We start from the raw sequence: 22847 nt of genomic DNA on the forward strand, positions 1-22847 counted from the left end.
CGTGTCCATAAATGAAGGCGCACTTTTTTCAATCAGTTTTTGACCTTTCTCTTCCCTTTGTTAGAGCATCACACTTTGCTTTCACCCCCCCCCCCCCCCCCCTCCATGTCACATGCATTTTCCGTGAACGTAGTGAAGCACCGTTTATACTGTTTTAAAGGGACAGCATGAAAAAAGCGCATAAAGGAAGAAACGTATGGTAGGCATCCGGAAAATATGTATTGGGTTCTGCAGGGACAAATTTAAAAAAACGTTTAAGTGATAAAAACGTATAAAAGGGTGCTTAACAAAAAATGCGTGACGTCACACTTTTTGTTACCCCCTCCCTCAGCGGCGTCCCGATGGTAGGTCACTGTGACTACCCAAAATATCATTAATCGACACATTTTGTCTGACGATTCTGGCAAATTGGAATGCCATGGGCCAAAATTTAGACCTGTTCTAATAAGCACGATTTCGGTACATTTGAATTGCAACTATCCATGCCTGATTGAAACATTTGAATTGCAACTATCCACGTCTGATACCATCTCAATGTATCTACTAAAATAAAGGTTCTGGTTTTACTTGGACGGTTGCAACTATTGTTAACATCGAATGATTTTACTGGGCTAAAACCGATTCGCAATTCGTAGAAACTACAGGGGGCGCTGTAATCTCTGGCTATTAGCAGCTGAAAAAGGTAAAACAGACAAAAGCCGTAACTTTTAACCTGCTTTTAAGCATAGTAAATGACAGTAATTTCTTCTCGTGTGAATGACGGTTTTTCTTTTCTATTCTTCTGAAATTACTGTATGAAGCCTGTGTTTTATCACAAAGGAAAAACGTGAACCGAATGTTTCACCTCTTTGGCTATTTTTTAAATCACCGCAAGGTATCGTATTCAAGCTCTAAAATTGCGAACATCAATTACACAAAAGATTATCGCCGCAAACGATATCAAAATACATATTTTTGAACATTAATAAACATCATACCTAGAACGAGTTGTGATACGAATGCTAATAACAAGAATTAGTAAATGTTCCAGTGAAAACCAGATGAAACTATTAATAAGTGGAAAAGAAGTTGAAAAGAAACCAGTCGCAGCAATTTACGCCCACGACGAGCGTACCAACGTAAGAATTCTAAACACCCACTTCCTTTTCGTCTTTTTTTTTTTTTTTTTTTTTGGAAAAACGATCAAGGAGAAAGGATGCAGAGGTAAACACGTTGGAACTGGGGGGGGGGGGGGAAGGATCCCCACTTTTCATAGTTCATTACCATTAAACTCATGGTGGAAGAAAAAGGCATTCTACAGGGAAAACAGCAGAACAATTTACATACATTAGTTTTCAACGTAAACAGCTGTACGTAATACAAATGAAGTAAAAAATTAAAAACTTTTATTTGGTGCAGTTACATTTTACATCCTTTTTCTCATCACAGTATGAAAAAAAAAAAATAAATAAATAAATAAAAAAATAAAATAAAACCGAGGTCACGTACGTTAGACCTAATTTACGTGTTTAAAGAAAGAAAAATACAAAATAGAATCTTATTTTTTTAATGTTTCTACATAAAACTCATATTTCCTACCATTATTACCAAGAAGGCTGCCACTGAATTTTAGTCCTAAAGTAGTCGTTTTAGTAGTCTCTTAAAAAGAAAAATAATCTGCAAAATAGTCGCCAAACAAGGAAAATAGCATCTGTAATAGTCTATCATTTTTTAAATAAAATTAATAAAACTAGTATGTTGTGGCCATCACGAAACTTTCTTCTATATTTTTCTTTTTCTTTTTTTTTTCTGATCCCTCCCCATGCTTGACGAGGAAGCAATATTCCCAACAAAAACAAAATTACACATGCAAAAACTTGACCCAATGTCTGAATTATTGCAAAAGCAAAGCAAAGAGCGAAAATTGAAAGTTATTTTAAAAGCCTTGCTTGATTGAATTACAAATATTTTATTTGTTAACAAACATAAGATGGCAACAGTTAAAAATTTTAAATCATTGAGATAATATTTCCTATCATTTCCATACAATTAAAATCACGAGAAATACGCAGACGACAATCTATTACGATTTATCTTTCTTATTGTTGCATTAATAAAAATATTTTTATTCGAAAAAAAAAAAAAAAAAAAAAAATCAACACCTCTTGGAGCGATCGGCGTCAAAATAGAACCAAAGCCTGTTTACATATGGATTCACATATATTCCAAATTTCAAGCAGAACGTAGCATTACTTCTTGAGATAGGGCACTCAAAATGGAAAAAAAGAACGGGTGATTGCGCTGCCCCCTTTTTAGCTGTTGACACAAAAATAAAATCAGTTCTTATACCCACTAAGGGCTACTTGCCGATAAATTTTTCTTTCATTCCGTTCATTATTTCTTGAGATACAGCAGTCACAATTGACGACAAAAAACGTTCTATAGCTCAACCCCCGTTTGAGTTATTGACACCAAAATTGAATCAGCACCTGTTCCTGTTAATACCAACATATGGACCAAATTTTGTTTGATTCCGCCAGTAACTTCCTGAGGAATAGCAAGCACGCGTAACTCGAAAAACGTCCCATTGCTCCACCTCCCTTGGAGGAATTCGCGCCAAAAACTAATGGGCACAAGTTCACATAGGGGCACATATGTGTACTAAATTTTGTTCGATTTCATGCGGTAGTTTTTGTTGTAGAGCGGCCACAAAAACTGGTCACACACAGACGTGACACACATACATACACACACACACACACATACATACACACACACACACAGACAGACAGACATTTTCCAAAAATGGTCGAAATGAACTTAGCACACCTCAAAACGTTCGAATCCGTCAAAATTCGAAATTCGAAAATTTGCACGAATCCAATACTTTCTTCTATATATTAGATATAGAAGAAAGTAAAAACATACTACATATATTTTGATAAATAGACATCTCAGCTGCATGGTTTCTGCGGGATCACCTGGACTAACAGAGCTCTCTTCAGTTGCACACAAATTGTTTCCCAACATGGTATCATGCCAATCTTATTTCAATGGTAAGAATGTGAAAGTTGCGCATTGTATTTTATTACAAAACAATAAAAACATTAAATATCTCAAAACATAAAAGTTAAAAATAAAAACTTTTTTTTATATACTTTCAATTCCTTTTCAGCCACTTTTAATTTGGAAAAAAAAAAAAAAAAACTTTCCGTTCTTCCTAACATTTTAAATTTCGCATCAAAATTTTGCTCCGACGCTTTTTGCAAGAAAACATTTTTTATTCCCAAGAATTTCTAATTTCAATTCAACTTCTAAAAATCGCAAATCTCTCTCTCTCTCTCTCTGATTTTGCTTGGGTTTTTCCTTTATGTACTGACAGTGAGATTGTTTTTCTCGTTGAGTGTAAGCAAGATACTAATTTAGAAGATTTGCTGTTAAAGGTGAAGTGACAATTGCTTATCTTCAACTTTAGAATTCGGGAAGGTACAGTGGAGTCATCTATGTTCAAGTTAGAAAATTATTGCTACAGTACTTCTTCGGGTGTAACCAAAATGCAACTTCATTTAAAATTAAAAATGCAGCAGATGTCTTTTTGAAACATGATTGCGTTACATAGATGCCATTTATTTGCCTACTTTTCACGATGTTTTAATTCTCAGATGGCTTGAGGTCGGTATTTATCTTTTTTCAGAGCCATTAGTTTCAGAAATGTACTGCAACAATTTCCAATCCACCATCCAGAGCATTACTAGAAGAAGAACACGAGCATATTGTGGAAAGTCAATAAATAAACGAAAACGAGAAGATATCACGAAATCATTTCAGAATTAGCATTTGTAGCGAAAAATTAAAAAAACACATTCTACTATGCATTCAGATTAAATTGCCTTTCTTTGCAAAACGACCTCGGAAATATTTAATTTGCTTCCTCCTCCAAGAACTCTCTCTTTCTTAAGCGATTTTCGGCATGCCAAAATTGCAATATAAATGACGCATTCTGATGTCGGCGGTCGTCACATAAATACATAAATGGCGGGGTAGGTTTGGAAGCACTCGACAACGTCACGGCCACCGCCACGCTTGGTTGAGGTTCCGCTATGCACCGGGTTACAATTATATTATAAAAACCGAATCGACGCAACCCATAAGAGGTTTTCTTGAAATGCGACCTCGAAGGCCGCCGAGGATCCGTTGTTTTCAGTTTCGTCATAAGAGAGTGCTAAGAGGGAAAAGAATTGTTTTCCCACTTTTTGTTTTTAAATTCTTTCCAGCGAAGAAAAAAGTAAAATGAAATAAGTGGAGTGTTCGGAACAGTAGCTTCAGTGCATAAAAGTTCTCGTTTGTTATATTCTAAAAAAATAAATAAATCATAAGTTAAATTACGAATGTTGAAGTTCAGAAAACAAGGTTGCATTATTTTTTGAACATTATGAGACTGATAATTGTTTCTAAAGTTTGTAATTTACGTCATCGGTGAGTACTTGTGCGCTGCAGTGGATTAAGCAGCAGTTCGATTCAACACGACAAAAATAGCTGAACAAGGATCAGGCAGTGCCGCTGCGACTCTGAAGATCAGAAAAAATGCTGCAAAACCCAAATTCTGAAAATTGGAGAGTTTTCCAGAAATGTTTCAAACAAAAACCGAAGGCATGTGTGATTAAAAAAGTGAAAAATCGTAATTTCTAAAAAAAACAAAACCCAGCGACTACATCCGCATTTGTGAAAATAGTCGCAAGTCTTGATTGACAGCTTGCAATTGACGACGAAGAAAGTACGTTTAACCATAATAATTTGACAAGACCTCAGTTTCCTCGTCATTTTTTTTTTTTGGGGGGGGGGGGATAGTAAATGCGTGGCAGTTCAACATAGAAGCGACAACTTTTTATGAGGTCACATTAACCAGATACAGATGTCGCACGTGTAACAAAAAAAAAAAAAAAAAAAAAAAGTTGAAACATATACAAAGAATATTGCTTCAGCTATTACTTATTTGGGTTGATATTATCCTTCACACAGCTCGTTATGGGCAACTTCAAAAATGTTATTAAAGGGGGAGGGAAAGGGTTTTGCAGTTATAAAACGTGATTTTTTCTTTTTTGCTTCGTCTTGTAGTTGAACATTTCAAAAATATATTCCCAAAATTTCAAGTCGTTTCGAGCAAAATTCTCAAAGTTATCAAGTATTCAGTCTCCGCTCCTTCGAACTGTAGTTCCGACAGCTGCCGAAAAATGCAGCAGTACAGCTGCAGACGCTCAGAATGTCAGTGCTGCTGGCTCGGGGTTAGTTAAATAATGCTAAAAAAAAAAAAAGAAAAAAAAATAATAATAATAATTTGAATTTTGACATCTTGAATTCAAATTATGTTTTTCGCAATCACGAGTGTGTGTATGTAGGCGTGTGTGTTTGTGTATGTGTGTGTTGGTCTATGTGTTTGTGTGGGTATGTGTGTGTTGGTCTATGTGTTTGTGTGGGTATGTGTGTGTGTAGTTTGTGTATGTATGCGCGTGTGTGTAGGACATGGATGGAGACGGCTTTCGCTATAGGAGCAGCATCGTGAGGAGCCCGCCTGTCCACGGTGATGGTGCAGAGGGTGGCGGTGGGAAAAATCAAAGGAACGTCAAAAACAGTCAAATGAAAGCAATAAGCAATCGTGATTGCTCAAAAAAAAAAAAAAAAAAAAAAAAAAAAAAAAAAAATGAATTTTGACATCTTGAATTCAAATTATGTTTTTTCGCAATCACGAGTGTGTGTATGTAGGCGTGTGTGTTTGTATGTAGGGGGTATGTGTATGTGTACAGGCATGAATGTGTGGGTAGTTGTGTGTATATGTGTAGGTGTCTATATGTATCCATGTGTGTGTAGGTGTATGTGTTTGTGTGTGTGTGAGTGTAGTTGTGTATGTAATTATGTATGCGCGTGTGTGTAGGACATGGATGCAACCTGGAGACGGCTTTCGCTATAGGAGCAGCATCGTGAGGAGCCGGTCGACGGTGATGGTGCGGAGGGTGGCGGTGGGAAAATGAAATGATAGGACGCCAAAAACAGTCAAGTGAAAGCAATAAGCAATCGTGATTGCTCAAAAAAAAAAAAAAAAGAAGAAGAGACTCAAGACATCGAAGCTGATACAGGGACCGCCTTTTATGGAGAGCTGGAGTTGATGCCTCTTAGCTTCTATAACCTTAAACGCGTTTTTCTCGAAACCACTTTGTCAAAGTCGGTGTTCACTCCCATTTTAAAACCAATTGACCGATCCATTACAAATTTAGTACACACATTCTGCATATAAAAAACCTCCCCCCTACGTTGAGTTTGAGTTTTTTTTTTTAATGCATTTTTTACCGACAAAACAGCGGAATTAGTTTACCAAAAATTTTAAAGCCGGACAAAAAAAGATCTGGGAACGTAGGGGGGGGGGGGGAGGATTAATTAATACTTTGATTAAATTCAAATAGAATTTGATTTCAGATAAACGTCAGCTGAGATACAGTGTACATCGCAAATCATCTTTCTCCAAAGGTGCTCTGGAAAAAGCTCTGTCACTGGTTTGTTCTGTGGATGTTTTTTGATCAAAAATTTATGGAATATTCTTTAAACCATACATAATAATCCACAAAAGGTTTTAATAAATTTAATCAAACCATTTTCAAAAAAAAAAAAAAGTAAAAAAGTTAATTTTTTGACGTTTAAGTTACTAAATTTTTCTGTAAGAGCCAGTGAAATGGGGATTAATTGTTCTACGTGATATATCGATTTTTCCCATGCGCAAATTTTTTAAGATATTACAAACAACTTACAGGCAGTTAAAACATTTGCGGACAATACACAGCGACAATAAACAAGATTCTCTTTGGGATTATAGTGGCTTAAATTAACCGTTAATGACCTGAATTCTTACTTAAATGACATTTGTTCAGGAGGTTAAAGGCAACCGGTTCTATGCGGCTTTAGCCTGGAAGCCCATTCTTTCCCCAGGCATTGTTCCGGAAGTGCTAATGATCTTTCTTGGGAATAAATATTAATACAGTGATGCCGATTAAGACTTGGCAAGGTGAGAGTTCAATTTGATGGCAGCAGGAAGAAAAAACAATTTGTAATTTAAACTCAAATGTCCGATAGTGAAATCAACAAAGCGTATCTTTCAACAGAAATGTCGTTTCACCTAACATTTGAAACTTGAATAAATTTCTTCTCTCTGACCAACCTTTTTTTTTTTAAGGAGAAAACATTCTTACCTTCAATTTCAATTAAAATTTGGAAAACGTTCAGCACGCCATTACGAAAGAATATTTTTCTTCAAAAAAAATTTTTTTTTTTTTTTATCGAATCATTCGCACAGTTTCACGTCGAATTTGAAAATTAATATTTAATTGCAAAGCATTCACTGTCACTCGCCGGCGGTGATATTCCCATCAATTTTTCTGAGGGTATACTCCCAGTAATTCATTGAGCACAATATGTGTATGCAATTTATATACTACATAATATACCATATTATGAAAGTTTTTGAAGCTTGAGGGCGCTATGTTTATAAAAGATGTTTGAGAGTATACGGCGTATATGGATGGGAACACCCATGCTCGCCGGGATTCAGCTAAATTCTTTTGAAATTACTAGAGTATAACACAAAACCGGGACGAAAACACATTTTGATTGCATCATTGCAAAAAAAGAAAGAAAGGAAAAAAAAAAACAACTATTGGGCCCTTCCACGGGAAAGCCGCCATTTTGTCCTCCCACGTGACAGCTACAAACTTGCCAACTTGTAAAGCGGAAAAGTAGGAGAAACAAAATGAGAAAGCAAGATTAATTTTTGTACCTTGGAACCAGATGAATGCCAGAACAAATTTGATGATTTTCATGTTGCTGGACAAAATTAATCAACGAGATATACCATTAAAATTTTTAAGTTTATATTTTTTGAAAGCCACTTTAACATATTTTTTTCTGTAACAAACATCTGATTTCCTTGCTTTAACAGTCATAAGGTTTTTGAATTGTTCTACTAAGATCAACGCAAAACTAAATAAAAAGGCCTTTTACAATCACAAAGTTCGACGACTTTTTAAATTCCTTAAAAATCAGGAGAAATTACTCTCGCAGCAGGAGTCTCCTGACTAAAGCAGGAATTGTTGGCATGTCTACAGCCAACATATTTGACTAAAAAATAATTTTAAAAAGTAATGAACAAACTTTCTTGCGTAAGAAATCTCACATACGTGTGTGACTTCGCATGCAACAAAAAATTGTTGACATTGCCTTTTTAAATTGTTAGTTTTTATTAAATATATTAACTGTCCCGAGCGGGACAAGACGACCATTTTTTCGTGAGGTGGTGCTATTAAGGGAAGTTACTAAATGTTTTTGTTTAAATACATGGCTAAAATCATATTTGCTTGCTGTAGTCATTCGAACCCAAGTGCTTGATATTTTGTTAAGGAATAAAAAAAGGAAAAATTATTTAATATAGTAAAAATCATATCAAAAAGATATACACCCAAACCTGTTTTTGTGCGGTATATGAAAATTTCAATCAGATTGGACTCTATTGGCGAACTTATTAAAAAACGAGTGTGAGGTAGTATCTTCAAGTGACGACAGGGGCATCCCGATAGGAAGTCACTGTGACCTCCTAAAAATATCCTTATTCGGGAAATTTTGTCCGACTACTCGACAAAATTATTATCACTTGGTTTTTTTGGATTTCGTTTAAAGATAACTTTTTGGGGTTATTTTCTACGTGAGATTTTTTTATGCAGTTCCTATTCACCGCATATAAAAAAAAAATCTTAACTGCGTTGCGAAAACAACTTTTCATAGATACTCTAGAAGCTTTGAACAACTTTTTTTTTTATGCGGTCTCTATTCACCGCATAAAAACAGGTTTGAATGTACCACCGTGCTAAGCACATAAGTCGTACCAGCAGTCGAACTGAAACTGAGAAATTGCCCTTTAAAGTTTAACGATTCCATATACTTGACTCGAGACGCCGGTTTTTTCAGAATTAAAAAAAAGAAATCTTCCCATCCACAAATAGCCACAAAACATTGCATTCAGGTAAAGTACGTGACAATAACTCAATTTTGGTAAAAAGTGCAGTTAAGACTTCTATGCTTAGCACATCAGAACAGATAAAATATGAAGCATATACTTCATCGAATGATAACTAGCATGAAGTAAAGCTCATTCTCACTATTTTCACTTATTCATAACTATCGGATAAGCTAACATAAAAATAAAAGTTAAGCAATAAAACAATCATCTATATGCTTAAATATAATAATTTGTTTCCTAGTAATCATTCCTAGGAACTTGTCCTATGTTTCCTAGTAACATCATGAGATTTAATACATTTAAACTTAGCACAGCTACTATAGGAGCTTCCTTTCACACAAACAAAAATGCATCCGGATACGATAAAAATAGTGTATTTGTACAAGATATACAAAACCAGGAACACAAATAAACTTGAAAGGTGAAAGTATCATTATCCCTTTGACGTAGAAAAAATAAATAGCCTGCCTAGAATGAAAAAGTTTTCCGGAAGTGCTGAGTCAATAAAGCAAGAAATCGAATTCAAGAGGTTATCAACGAAGACAGCTGTGCCCGCCGTGAAAGTCCTTTGGTTGTGACATGACTTTTTTATATTTTTTTTATAGCGGGAGGGGGGGGGGGGGGTCAGGGCCGAATTTAGACACAGCCGCCCAAGGCAGATTCGAAATCTGCCGCCCTCTCCTCTTAAAGAAGCAAAAGTTCAAAAACGTGAAAAAAAAAAAAAAAAAAAGTGCGCACGTAATTTAAAAGTTTTTTTTTCAATACTTTTTCTGCTTTAGAATGTTGTTAGCCTAAAATTTTTGGAGATTTTGGATCACAAACACCCCTGAAGGGAACACACCCTTGGCTGGTTTTTAGCGTGTTTTAGGGAGAAGTTATACTATGAATAAATACTAATTATGAGCCCAAACGAGAGGTAATAATGAATGACACAAGCAGATAAATTAAACATTTTATCTCTTACTTGTGAATACTTATTAGTTACTTTCAGGGGCTGACTGGCTGACTTTGGCCCAGTCGGCAAAAGAGTATTATTCTTCCGAGTCGAGCAAAGACATTAAACTACACATTTTTTATGTGCCTTCAAAGAAGGAAACTAATAGTTATAAGTCTGAAAAGGTACACCTTTAGACTCCTATTTGGACAACATAGGAAAGACATGAGGAGAGGGAGGAATCAGGCAAATTCCCCCGGAAATTTTCAAAATTGGTTGATCTATATAGGCATAAGGAGAAAAGAATCGGGAGAAGGGGTTCTAGTTCACCCTTCCAAGCGATATTTTCAAAGTTGATGCCAAAATCTGCAATTTTACAATTTTCGGAAATGTTGAGAAGAGGGGAAAGAAGGGGTTCCCTCACGATTTTATTTTCTTAACTTTTTTTTTTCAAAATTGAAGTCTATTTTAGTTTATCTTTGTATACAATAGAATGTTAAGGGCTCTTCCCAGAAATTCTCCGAAATGGGAAGTTTTAGAAATGCAATTTTAGGTTACAGTAGTAAAATGAATGGAAAGGGGACCTCTTTCCGAAAACGTATAGACTTTAAACTATTAAAAAAAAAAAAAACTATCATTGGTCACATTTGAGAGAAGAGGAGGCTCAGTTATCTCATTCGGCAGCATTTAAAAGCTGAAGTATACTCTACCCAATGTTAAACTACATAGGGAATTTGGTGACTCTCCTTTGGAATTTTTCGACGTTGAACTTTTAAAAACAATCTTATATCATGCAGGGGGACAATTTCATGGTGTCGGACGTAAAAAATGAAGAAAAATTTCTCAGTTTTAATTCCTATTTACCATATATAAACTGTTCCAAAATGATCAAATTTATTTACAAGATACTTACTACATCCCACTGAATAAAAAATCATGTTAGTTTTTTAAAATAGGTCTCTAAAGTATAAATTAAAAAACTTAAAAGAGTTGGTGTCGGACGTAAACACACAAATAGTAAAATTGATGGTTCACTTAAAAATTATTACAAGTCTGTGAATTGGCTTATATTTTAATTTTAAAAACAGTATAATTCTAAAGTACACTTATGATTGAAGCATATTTCAGTTTTCAAATGATATTATAAGGAATAAAATTATTTAAAAAATATTTTTAGCTTGGTGTCGAACGTAAATTGTTCATATTAGATGTAAACTACTGCTCTTAAATGTAAATACATAACAATGATTACATTAAATATGTAAATTATTGGTTACATATACTGAAACAAAATTTACCAAGTAAATTCAAAAGTAGGGTTGATTGGGGGAAGTGGGTCACCCCCCAAAAACTGAAATATCCATATGGTTTTTATACTTTTTTTACATTGATCATGTCATGGTTCATCATAGTGATTAGTTTTGCATATATTTGGGTTACGTGGAATTTTTTTTCTAGGTCAGAAAACTTAATCAAAAAAAAAAAAAAAAAAAATCTGAAAAATATTTTTTGGCGAGTTTAAGCAGCATTTTTCAAAGAAGTGTTTCCCGCTTAGCATTAATTTTTTATGATCATTAAACATTTATGTACAGTTTAACTTAAAGTGCATACTGCTATCAGAATTTTTGAGTAAAATATTATTAAAAACTGTTTTAGAGGAGGGGCCTCATTTACCCCGTAAAATTTTGCTATAAGACGTCCCAACACTATGGGATAAGTGGTTCCCCCCTAACAGTGAGGATTTGACAATCAAAAGAAATTTTGACGAAATATTTGGATTAGTGAAATACAAGACAACTATGATGACTTAGTAGAAATTGATAGTTCAGCTACAACAGCTGGTGATTAGTTATTTGTGAAACTTACCTGAAAGAAAACCATCAAGATTTATATGGGTTGAATGTTGATAATGGTTTTTCCTTAGCTAACTTTACATAGACACAGTCATTTAGTGTTTCCAATTTCGTTTCCCACTTATAGTTTTGGCAAATTTGCCAAAATTGATCTTAACCAACTGTATTACGTTCATTCAACACACCTTTTCTCAAAAGGGGTCCTACTTACCCCTATCAACGCTCTATGTACATACAATAAATTCACTAAGATGTTTTTTATGCATGTTTCACTTTAACTTTGAAATTAAAGGCAAAAAAGAAGAAACACAGTTGAAAACATATGTTGTTTAAAGGAATGTAACAGTGTCGGATGTAAATGGTGTCAGACGTAAAAGAATTTTGTTACGTCCCATACCTAGATTTTAGTAAAAAATATTCACTTGTTACAAAATGAAAATAGGTTACATCAAAGAGATTGAAATTCTTACTTTGTACCCAAAAATACATGTATGTAGCTTTAAAATTGTTGGCTCAGCATAATTAACTGCGCATTTTGGTGTCGGACGTAAAACACTTACCCTAGAGGAATTCTTTTACAAATCAAAATGAATTATATTTTGACACAGTTTTGCAACATCACCAGCAACACATTGTATCTTTAAATGGTTATTCATCTCAATTCATAATATTAGTATGTATTTTTTGGAAAAAACAGAATTTCTTCGAGAGTCACCAAATATGGTTTGAAAATACTCAAGACGTTGACCTTAGTTCAACCTTCTGTAACTTATTTATAACTGAAATGATCAAATTTTAGACAGGCATTTCAAAATATACAACTCTTTATCTTTAAAATGACACCTCATTTGTTTAGAAATTTTAATTTTGAAAATTTGATCATCTGGTTGACCTTATCATGGAATTATTGCCCAGGGGTGCTGCCTTGTAAACATTATAGAGAGGGCTGGACGTCACGTCAGGGGTGGGGGGGGGGGGGGGGGGCGTGAGGGTCTAAAGTGTGTGGAATGCTTACAAGTAAAAGATAAAGGGAATCTGGGGGCGTGTCACGGAAAATTTTCAGATTTTTGTTTTGAAAATGCCATTTTACATATTTTCAAGGTATAAGAATGTAAAAATTGGTACACAAATTTTCCGGTTTAATTAGACCATGTCTCTTGTTTTGAGGAACATTTTCACAGGTTCACTTAAAAATGATTAAAAGTCTGTGAATTGGCTTACATTTTAATTTTAAAAACAGCATAATTCTAAAGTACACTTATGATTGAAGCATATATTACAGTTTTCAAATGATATTATAAGGAATAAAATTATTTTAAAAAATATTTTTAGCTTGGTGTCCCGGACGTAAATTTTCAGTGTCGGACGTACATTGTTCATATTGGACGTAAACTATTGCTCTTAAATGTAAATACATAACAATGATTACAGTCATAAATATGTAAATTATAGGTTACATATACTGAAACAAAATTTACCAAGTAAATTCAAAAGTAGGGTTGATTAGGGGAAGTGGGACACTGGGGTAAGTGGGTCACCCCCCAAAAACTGAAATATCCATATGATTTTTATACTTTTTTACATTGATCATGTCATGGTTCATCATAGTGATTAGTTTTGCATATATTTGGGTTAAGTGGAATTTTTTTCTGGGCCAGAGAACTTAGTCAAAATAAAAAAAAAAATCTGAATAATATTTTTTGGCGAGTTTAAGCAGCATTTTTCAAAGAAGTGCTTCCCGGTTAGCATTTATTTTTTTATGATCATTAAACATTCATGTACAGTTTAACCTAAAGTGCATACTGCTGTCAGAATTTTTGAGTAAAATATTATTAAAAACTGTTTTAGAGGAGGGGCCTCATTTACCCCACAAAATTTCACTATAAGACGTCCCCACACTATGGGATAAGTGGTCCACCCCCCCCTAACAGTGAGGATTTGAAAAACAAAAGCAACTTTGATGAAATATTTGTATTACTGAAATACAAGACAACTATGATGACTTAGTAGGAATTGATAGTTCAGCTGCAAAAGCTGGTGATTAGTTATTTGTGAAACCTACATGAAAGAAAACCATCAAGATTTATATGGGTTGAATGTTGATAATGGTTCTTCCTTAGCCAACTTTACATAGACGCAGTCATTTAGTGTTTCTAATTTCTTTTTAGACTTACAGTTTTGGCAAATTTGTCAAAATTGATCTTAATCAACTGTATTACGTTCATTCAACACACCTTTTCTCAAAAGGGGTCCTACTTACCCCTATCAATCCTAAATGTATATACAATAAATTCACTAAGTTGTTTTTGATGCATGTTTCACTTTAACTTTGAAATTAAAGGCCAAAAAAAGGAGAAACACAGTTGAAAACATATGCTATTTAAAGGAATGTAACAATGACGGATGTAAAAATTTTTTTACGTCCGACACCTAGATTTTAGTAAAAAATATTCACTTGTTACAAAATGAAAATAGGTTACATCAAAGAGATTGAAATTCTTACTTTTGTACCCAAAAATACATGTATGTAGCTTTAAAATTATTGGCTAGGCAAAATTAACTGCCCATTTTGGTGTCGGACGTAAAACACTTAATGTACCCCAGAGGAATTCTTTTACAAATATAAATGAATTATATTTTGACGCATTTTTGCAACATCACCAGCCACACTCTGTATCTTTAAATGGTTATTCATCTCAATTCATAATATTAGCATGAATGTTTTGGAAAAAACAGAATTTCTTCGAGAGTCTCCAAATATGGTTTGAAAATACTCAAGATGTTGACCTTGGTTTAACCTGCTGTAACTTATTTATAACTGAAGTGATCAAATTTTAGACAGGCATTTCAAAATATACAGATCTTTAACTTTAAAATGAAACCTCATTTGTTTACATATTTTAACTTTGAAAATTTGATCATCTGGTTGACCTTATCATGGAATTGCCCATAACAACATTTATGCTTTTCAAGAGACATTTCTCAAAAATGACCACTTTTCTTTTTTTCAATTCCACCATTTATCGTAAAGACCGAGGAGTGGGCGCGGGTGGTGGCCTTATGACAATCATCCCCAGAGCCCTACCCTCTGCTGAAATCAATCTCAACTGGTTTCACTCCCCTCATACTGAAATTCTTGGCGTCAGCATCTGGAACAACAATAAACAAATTGACATCAATCATCAATATCTTTTCTCCCAAAGGCAAAATTCCGACAGATTGGCTTGAGGACTTAAAAGATTCCCTTTCCACGTCCTTCTTTATTCTCGGAGATTTCAATCTTCATCATAATTACTGGGGCAGTTCGTTCAACTCTCCCAACGCTGACTCTCTCGCCAACTTCATCATCAACAACAATCTATGCATTTTCAACAATAGCTCCCCTACTCATAGGGCCCCCTCCAGCCTCACTCCCTTATTGATATTTCACTTTGTTCAATGGACCTCTTCCCCCTCTTAAACTTTCATGTCCACCCGGACCTATTTGATTCTGATCATTACCCTATCATTATTGACCTCTCCCAGATTTTTACCTCCAACATCCTACAAATTACCAGAAGAATAGCCATAATTGGAAATGCGTAGTAAACCACATCAAAAGCAACTTCCAGGACAATTCTGACTTTCATGATCTCCATAATCTCTTTATTACTGCTCTCAACACCAACAAAAAGACTCACTCAGATCAGAAATCCAAATTCCCTCCCTGGTAGACTCAAAAATGCAGTTTCCAACTCGGCCAAAAACGCAAGTTCCTCCGAAAATCAAAAAAAAAAAAAGTCTCACGTGACGACTGGCTTGAATACAAGCATTTCTCTGCTAATCTTCGTAAAGAAATTAAAAAAGTATCTCGCAACTATTGGAACAATATATGCAATAATCTTGGCTCTAGCAAAAACGGTCTATCGCATGATTAAAGCCATCGTTTTTAAAAGATCCAAGGGGATCACTGAGTCAAACAACATCATCAATATCGGAACCACCTCTGTTTCCTCTGCTCTGGCTCAAGCCAACGCTTTCTGCTTCCATTATTGTTCCCGCCCGTCTCTCCCTGCCATCCCACTTGACTTTAATCATTCCCACTATTTAGATAAAAACTTCAGCATTCAAGAACTGAACATTGCTATCAACCATATGAAGAATACTTCCCCCGGTGAAGACGGGATCCCTGCAAAAATCTTCAAACTTATGCCTGACAATATCAAAACCAATCTCCTAAAGAACCTCAACTCCATGTGGAACAATGTCACCATCCCTGAAAAACTGGAAAACTTCTATTATTATTCCTATAAAGAAACCTAATAAACCCGCTGCAGATATCTCCTCTTACAGACCTATTGCCTTAGGTTCTGTATCTGCCAAATTATTTGAACGTCTAATTCTCCGCCGCATGGTTTTGTGGTCCATCTCCAAAAACCTTTTTCACAGTAATCACCTTGGCTTTCTCCCTTTTCCTGACTGTAACACTGCCTTAACTAAGTTTTCAGAAGACATCCAAACAGCCCGCAGAAACAAAAAGTTTATTTTTTGCATTAAACTTGATATTAAATCTGCTTACGATAGCGTCTGGATTGACAGTCTTTCATGGAAACTTTTGAAATGTGCCATCAGCGGCAAAATAGCGTGTTTGATCAATAAATTCCTCTCAGCCAGGATAATTAAAGTTCGGTGGAGAGAAGCCACCTCTGCCTCCCACACCCTCTCTGCTGGGGTCGCTCAAGGATCCGTTCTGGCATCCCTGCATTTCATGATCTACATGCACGATATTTTTGATGATATCCCTTTTGGAGCCAAAATTCTCATATACGCTGACGACATCATCATTTTTTCTCAAGCAGATACTTCAGAAAACGCCAAGCTTAAAATCGAAAAAACCCTTTCCCATATCACCCCGGACCCAAAATTGGAGACTAACAATCGCTCCAGAGAAAAGCGTAACCATGAACTTTTCTAGGAAAAGATATTCTCCCAATTTCCAGTTTCATTACAACGGGAAAGTTATTCCCTGGGACACCAATATGAAACTCCTTGGCGTTACTTTCACCAATAATTTTTTATTCAACAGCCACATCATTAATCTTCAGAAAAAAGCTCTCCAACGCCTTAACTACATCAAAATCATTGCTAATAATAACAGCGGCACCAATGCTAAGAACCTTGTTATCATCGCAAAAAGCCTCATTAGAGGGTTAATAGTCTACCGTCTACGACACGGCTAGCATTTCCAGTCTCAATAAGATTGAGTGATATACAACAGTGCTCTTCGATGGGCTCTCGGCCTTCCTCTCTCGTTGGACTCCTCTCCCTATTCTCTACTGGGAAGCTAATGAAAACCGCATCAGCGACAGACGTTCTTCTATGATCATTAAGTATTCCCTCCATCATTTCTCCTTGGATTGGATGTCCCCTATTTCGAACAAAACTAAAGAACATAGTATTGACAATCGCTTTAAAAGAGACAATCACCACATCTTTCCCCGTCTTTTTGACTACCTTAGAGACAATAATATTTATTGTAACAAAATAATTAAAAAAAATTTAAAGAAGACCTGTTCAATATTAATAATCTCTACATTATCTCGGATGGCCTCCCTTTTCAAGACAAGAATATCAACTCGACTATAGCACACTCTTATTTTTTTGAATAGTAAACTAATTTTCTTTAAGGAAAAATCATCCTCAGCACAGACGGGTCAAAGAATAACAACTTCAACAGTATCGCCGCCATCAACATTTCTCATAATATCAACGCTGCGGCCATCATTAATAAAAATGCTTCCATATTTACTGCTGAAGCCCTAGCTATTTCCCTTGCTATCATAGAATTCGCCAATAATTATGAAGATTACGTTCTTTTCTCTGACAGCAAGTCCAATCTAAGTGCCCTCTCTTCGTTCAACCTGAAATCTCATTCTGCTATTTTTTATGCCATTGAAGCAATTGTTGAAGCCCTGCACAAAGTTAAATCTATCACCATCATTTGGGTCCCAAGCCACCTTGGTATTCCGGTCAACGAAAAAGCCAATCTCCTTGCCAGAAACGGGCCCTTCTCAAGCCGCTCCACGTACGATATCGCCTCTGAAGATATCCTTACCATGAACAAAAAAGAACTCAAATCCAAAATCAACAGCAACTGGATTAATTGCAAATACTTCAACCACAAGCCCTATCTTGGATCCATCAAAGACTACATCAACTGGACCCCTAACAGAAAACTTGAAGTTCTCCTCACTAGACTCCGCACTGGGACTCTCCCTGTCAACAAGACTCTCCATCCTTTCAAATGCAGTGTCTCCCCACTCTGTCCCCTGTGCAATCAAATTGAGACAATTGACCATTTCCTGCTCAATGTCCCTGTCTCTCCAGCCTTCGTGGTACCCTTTTCTCGCGCCTCAACATCTCGGATCCCAATGCCCCTCTTGCCCTTGTGATCTCTCGTATATGCGCTAATTGTTCTTCCATTCATGCGTTTTGCACTTTTATTGCTTGTTCTAATCGCTTTTGAAGTTTTTTTTCTTTTTTTTTCCCTCCCGTGCATCTCCCAAGTTTCTCCCCTCCTTCTCTTGCCGTGGTACAAGCCTCCTCTCGTAGGCTAGGCAGAAACCACTTAATAATCCCAATCAATCAATCAATCAACCCCCTGCATAAGTCAAGCCCTGTACTTTTAAAAAGAAAGAAAAAAAAAAAAAAAAAAACTGGAACATTTTGCAGCAATTTTTGAAAATAAACATTTTTAAAAGGAAAATAAAATGCAACAAACATACTTACGGTGAAAAGGTGGATTTTTATAATTTTGTGCAAAAAGGTTTCATTTTTGTGATTTTAGTAAAGGGTGCATTTTTGCGGTAACAATTTTGTTCACTTGTTGCTTTTTATTTTGAATTAATATCAGCAAAAAATTGTGCTATGATCATATTACATTCATGTTTTGTTGTTGTCGTGTGCCATTTAGGCTGGCAATCTGGGGCGCGCTGCTTCACTTTTTCAACTGTACCACAATTTGGTGTGAAGTTCAACTTCCACAGTATACACATGCCATAAGGACCCGTTTATAGGGTAGGCAACCATTCACAGCACACAACTCATTCACACAAAGAAAGGACAAGGACAGGAGAGAGAAAGTACGTCCAAGCCCAAGCCGGGATTCAAACCCGGATCTTCCTATCGCAGTCAGACTTCTCTGACCACTAGACAAGGAAGGTAGCTTCGTGTTTTAAAAATGAGCATTAATTTTCTGGTTTTTTGTTTATCAGATGAATTATCTTAATCAATACAAAAGTCTCTTAAAAAAAAAAAACAATAAAAAGACAAATTAATGCATGTTATTGTCAAACAAGTAGATTCTATCAACGTAACTTTGACCAAACAACGCAAGCATAAAATAAAGTAAAAATAATCAACAAAATTGGAAATGAGTATTGAAATGAAAGTGGTACTTCAACTTCAGCTGAAAGTGAGTATGCTCTTTCCTTCATAATTCACAAGAACAGAAGGGAGATTGCTCTTGAGATAAGTCTTTCTTTTTAAGATAAAATCCAGTGAGGAACACAATAAAACTAAAAACTTTTGCAGTAGAACCTATCATCTTTTTTCACATTAGCAAATATTTGAGAAAACATCATCATTAAAAATAGTTTTTTTTTCAACATTATGCAATGGCAATTAAAATATGACCAACATTTTTTTATTTTAATAATGGATATTTTACTGCATTGGTGTTTGTGGTAATGAGCTTTACTGTACATGCAACCAGGGTCTGGCCAGAGGAAATTAGCGCTCATTTACAGGGGTCGATTCAGACGCAAATGCTGCCCCTTCACAAAATTTCATATCGTAAAAGCGCTCTTTTGCAAAATTTCAACACATTAAAAGAGACTCTTCACAAAATTCAAATCAACTAAAATGGGTCCTACACAATATTCTGACTGACCAAAATGACCTGTCACAAATTCATTTAGTTTTGAGAATATTCAAGTTGGAAATCTAATCTATATTGAATATTGATTCATTTCTTATAGTTTATATTTTTGAAATTTCAGAAAAGATTTGATTTTTCAAAAAGTTCAGAAAATTAGTATGCTATGAAAAATCATTGACACACCTCCGATATCCTCCCCCCCTACCATAAAAAACTATCAATGACAGGTCTGTGAAACAATACTGTGTCAAAAGTTTTTATTTTTGCCTGAAATTAACAATGATGCAAATTTGTTCAGAAAAACTTAACGCCCTAAATTCCTTATTTTAAGGACATTTGGATTCTCTTCATATGAATATTGACTTACTTAAAAACATGTCCCCCCCCCCCACCTTACATAAAAGGAAATAGGATATTTCCTTTTGAGGAAAATCAATGATCCCATTACCCACAAGCTCATTTCTTAGCATTGAAAAAGGGGACCTTATTACCCAAAAACACGTCTGCAATTCCTTACAAATTTAAATTTATCTAGCTTCGTTGTTTACATTTTTACTTTTATTGTACAGGCACTAAGGAATTTCTCAAAGCAATTTTATCTTGAATGATTTCTGAGATTCAAGTGACCCTAATTTGCCTCTTTAAATGCGGGCACGTTTTAAGGGGGTCTTAAAAATTCAACCAATTAAAAAACTTGATTTCTGTGATTGTGATTATGAATTTACCACTTTTTATTTCATAGAAACGTGATAAAACAAACTCAAATCATATCGTGATTAGAAGATCGAGCAATGCTGTTGACAAACATTTTTTTAAGCTAATACACCTGTTACAGTTTCAACTGTCAAATTAGACTGTAGGCATGAAATATTGCCTTAAATTAAATAATAACTTCAAGAATTTTAGTTGATGACAACAAATCGAGTACAAATAAGACGCACGGTAATTTGCGGATAACGCCCAAGGCACATACCATCGTATTCAATAATAAATAAAAAATAGCTTACCTATCACACCGCCCAGGTAATTTCAGCTATCGCATAGTTTGAAACATTTATGTAGTCATTTGGCGCACAGATCTTTCGCATAGCAAAACATCTTGAAGCATTTTTCTTCAAAGTGACACATTCGTTAAAATATTACACAATAATAAACAAAAAACGCAAGGAATCCTTAATACTTTTACTTGAAAACAGGAAATAAGAAGAGAAATTATTCAAAAATAGAGAGCACAAAATGTAATTACGATGCTTCATAACATAGTTCAGCTTCCAGCGCTAGGTAGCGCTGCTGAAAAAAATTTATAAAATAAAAAACAGTTTTTCTTTTTTTTTTCTCCTCATTAAATTTTTTTAATTAACAAACATACTTTTGAAAGTAAAAAATGCTTGCGAACAACAATTATTTGACACTATCTTGGTTGAATTGAACGACATTATTTTTTGTTGTTCGAAACCGTAATTAAGATGTTGCTATGGTCACCCGTGTCGGGCATAAATCCACATCCTAGAGCTTTCGCGAACTGCTTTTCCCTGATTGGCTATCTGCTGGTGAAGTCATCCAGTGACGTTTAACATATAACCGAAAATGTCACTTCCGGGCTGCGGACATTCTGTTTTAAATGTTATCTCTACAAAGAGGAAAGCGGGGTCTATATGTGTGGAATTTGAAAAGGTTCAATCCATTTATGCGGTTTAAAAAGCACTTATTTCAATACCAGGTTAGTTGAAGTATCAAATGCATTCAGTGTTATGTTCGTTTTAGGTACAGATTTTATTGGAGAATTAGATAAAGTTTTGTTTACGTTCGCGAAGTGTATCATTGAGCCACATTGCATGTGTTGTTACTGTTATTCACTATTTGAATTAATGAAAATATTTCGATATTAGATGAGTAAAAGTCACCAAAAAGTCCGTATTTCACGAAATTTATGTTTTTTTTTTCTGTTTTTCAGAACAATACAAATGTTTGTTTACATTCGTTAAGGTGTAGTGTTGGTGTTAATTCTGCCTCTTTTTTTAAAAAAATTCTGCATATTTCAACTTAGTTATGAAGCTTTTCATGACATTTCATAGTATGTTAAAGCATCATATGCAATGCGTATATTATAAAATTTTGTTTATAATCACTGATTGAACCACCCTGTTCCACGTTGTGTTTTTACTATTTCTCTCGTGAAACAAATTCATTACACATTTTTCAGTTAAAAAAGCTATTCACTTTGAGATTAAGTATACCTTTTTCCCTAATTTTAATGTTTTTTATTTTTTAAACCAGATAATGTTTATGTTTGTAGTACAGATAACATCCTTCTACGTTATAACGTTTGCTGGTACCGTTTATTCTACTGGTATTAAATTCTTTCTGGAATTTATTCGTCTTTAATTTTATTCTTATGGTTCAAAGTAAGTTTAAATAACAAATGCAAGCTATTGTCTATGTTCACTGAAATACCATATTCGGTGTTGTGACGCATCAATTTTCACTAAGCACAGCAGGTTTACCTTACATTAAAATCCATTTGCATTGGTAATCAGTCAGTCAGAGTCCACAAAGTGAACTGCATTTCATTCATTTTATGTACTTCTTTTGTTTTTGAAAGTAAGACAAGTGTTTGCATTTGTTGAACCGATATCTGCCTGTCCTGTGTTATTTCATTTATCACCTTATTTTCTGCTGTGATTTTATAGTATTTTTTAGACATTAATTCCACTACCTCTTGAAAAAAGTTAAAGCCTGGGCTCAAAAATCATATATGTGACTTGTTCATGCTCATAGCATGTAAAATTTTAAATTGAGACGTTTAATAAATATCAATAAAGGAAAAGTTGTTGTTGGAGCTACCCATAGTTAATGATACGCAAGAGCAGTACATGGATTCAGAAAGGTTAAAAACCTCAGTTCTGGATTACCTCCTCTTAATTTAATTTAAGAAAACTTTTAATTAGATGGAAGATGTTCCCATAAAATTTTTACTGATACCCATTTCCAAAAGTTGGCACATATGCTAATAATATTTTCCCCCATGAGCAGCATTAGAAATCACGTTGTCCGCTGGTCCAACGCCAGTGAAAACTGTGTCGAACCTAAGCCCTGATTACCGAAGTG

At 34.9% G+C, this 22847-nt stretch overlaps 1 protein-coding gene across 1 annotated transcript in view; it reads right to left on the minus strand.

The window, feature by feature from the left end:
- The window catches only part of LOC129221939 (serine/threonine-protein kinase PAK mbt-like), a 74441-nt gene extending 53578 nt beyond the window's left edge, over positions 1–20863 (minus strand). The window contains exon 1 of the mRNA XM_054856323.1: positions 20747–20863. The gene's annotated coding sequence lies outside the window, so the exon portion shown is untranslated. The remainder of the gene's footprint in view (positions 1–20746) is intronic.
- Between the last annotated feature and the right edge of the window lie 1984 nt (positions 20864–22847).

Source organism: Uloborus diversus, chromosome 5, assembly GCF_026930045.1.
Source record: "Uloborus diversus isolate 005 chromosome 5, Udiv.v.3.1, whole genome shotgun sequence".
NCBI lineage: Eukaryota > Metazoa > Arthropoda > Arachnida > Araneae > Uloboridae > Uloborus > Uloborus diversus.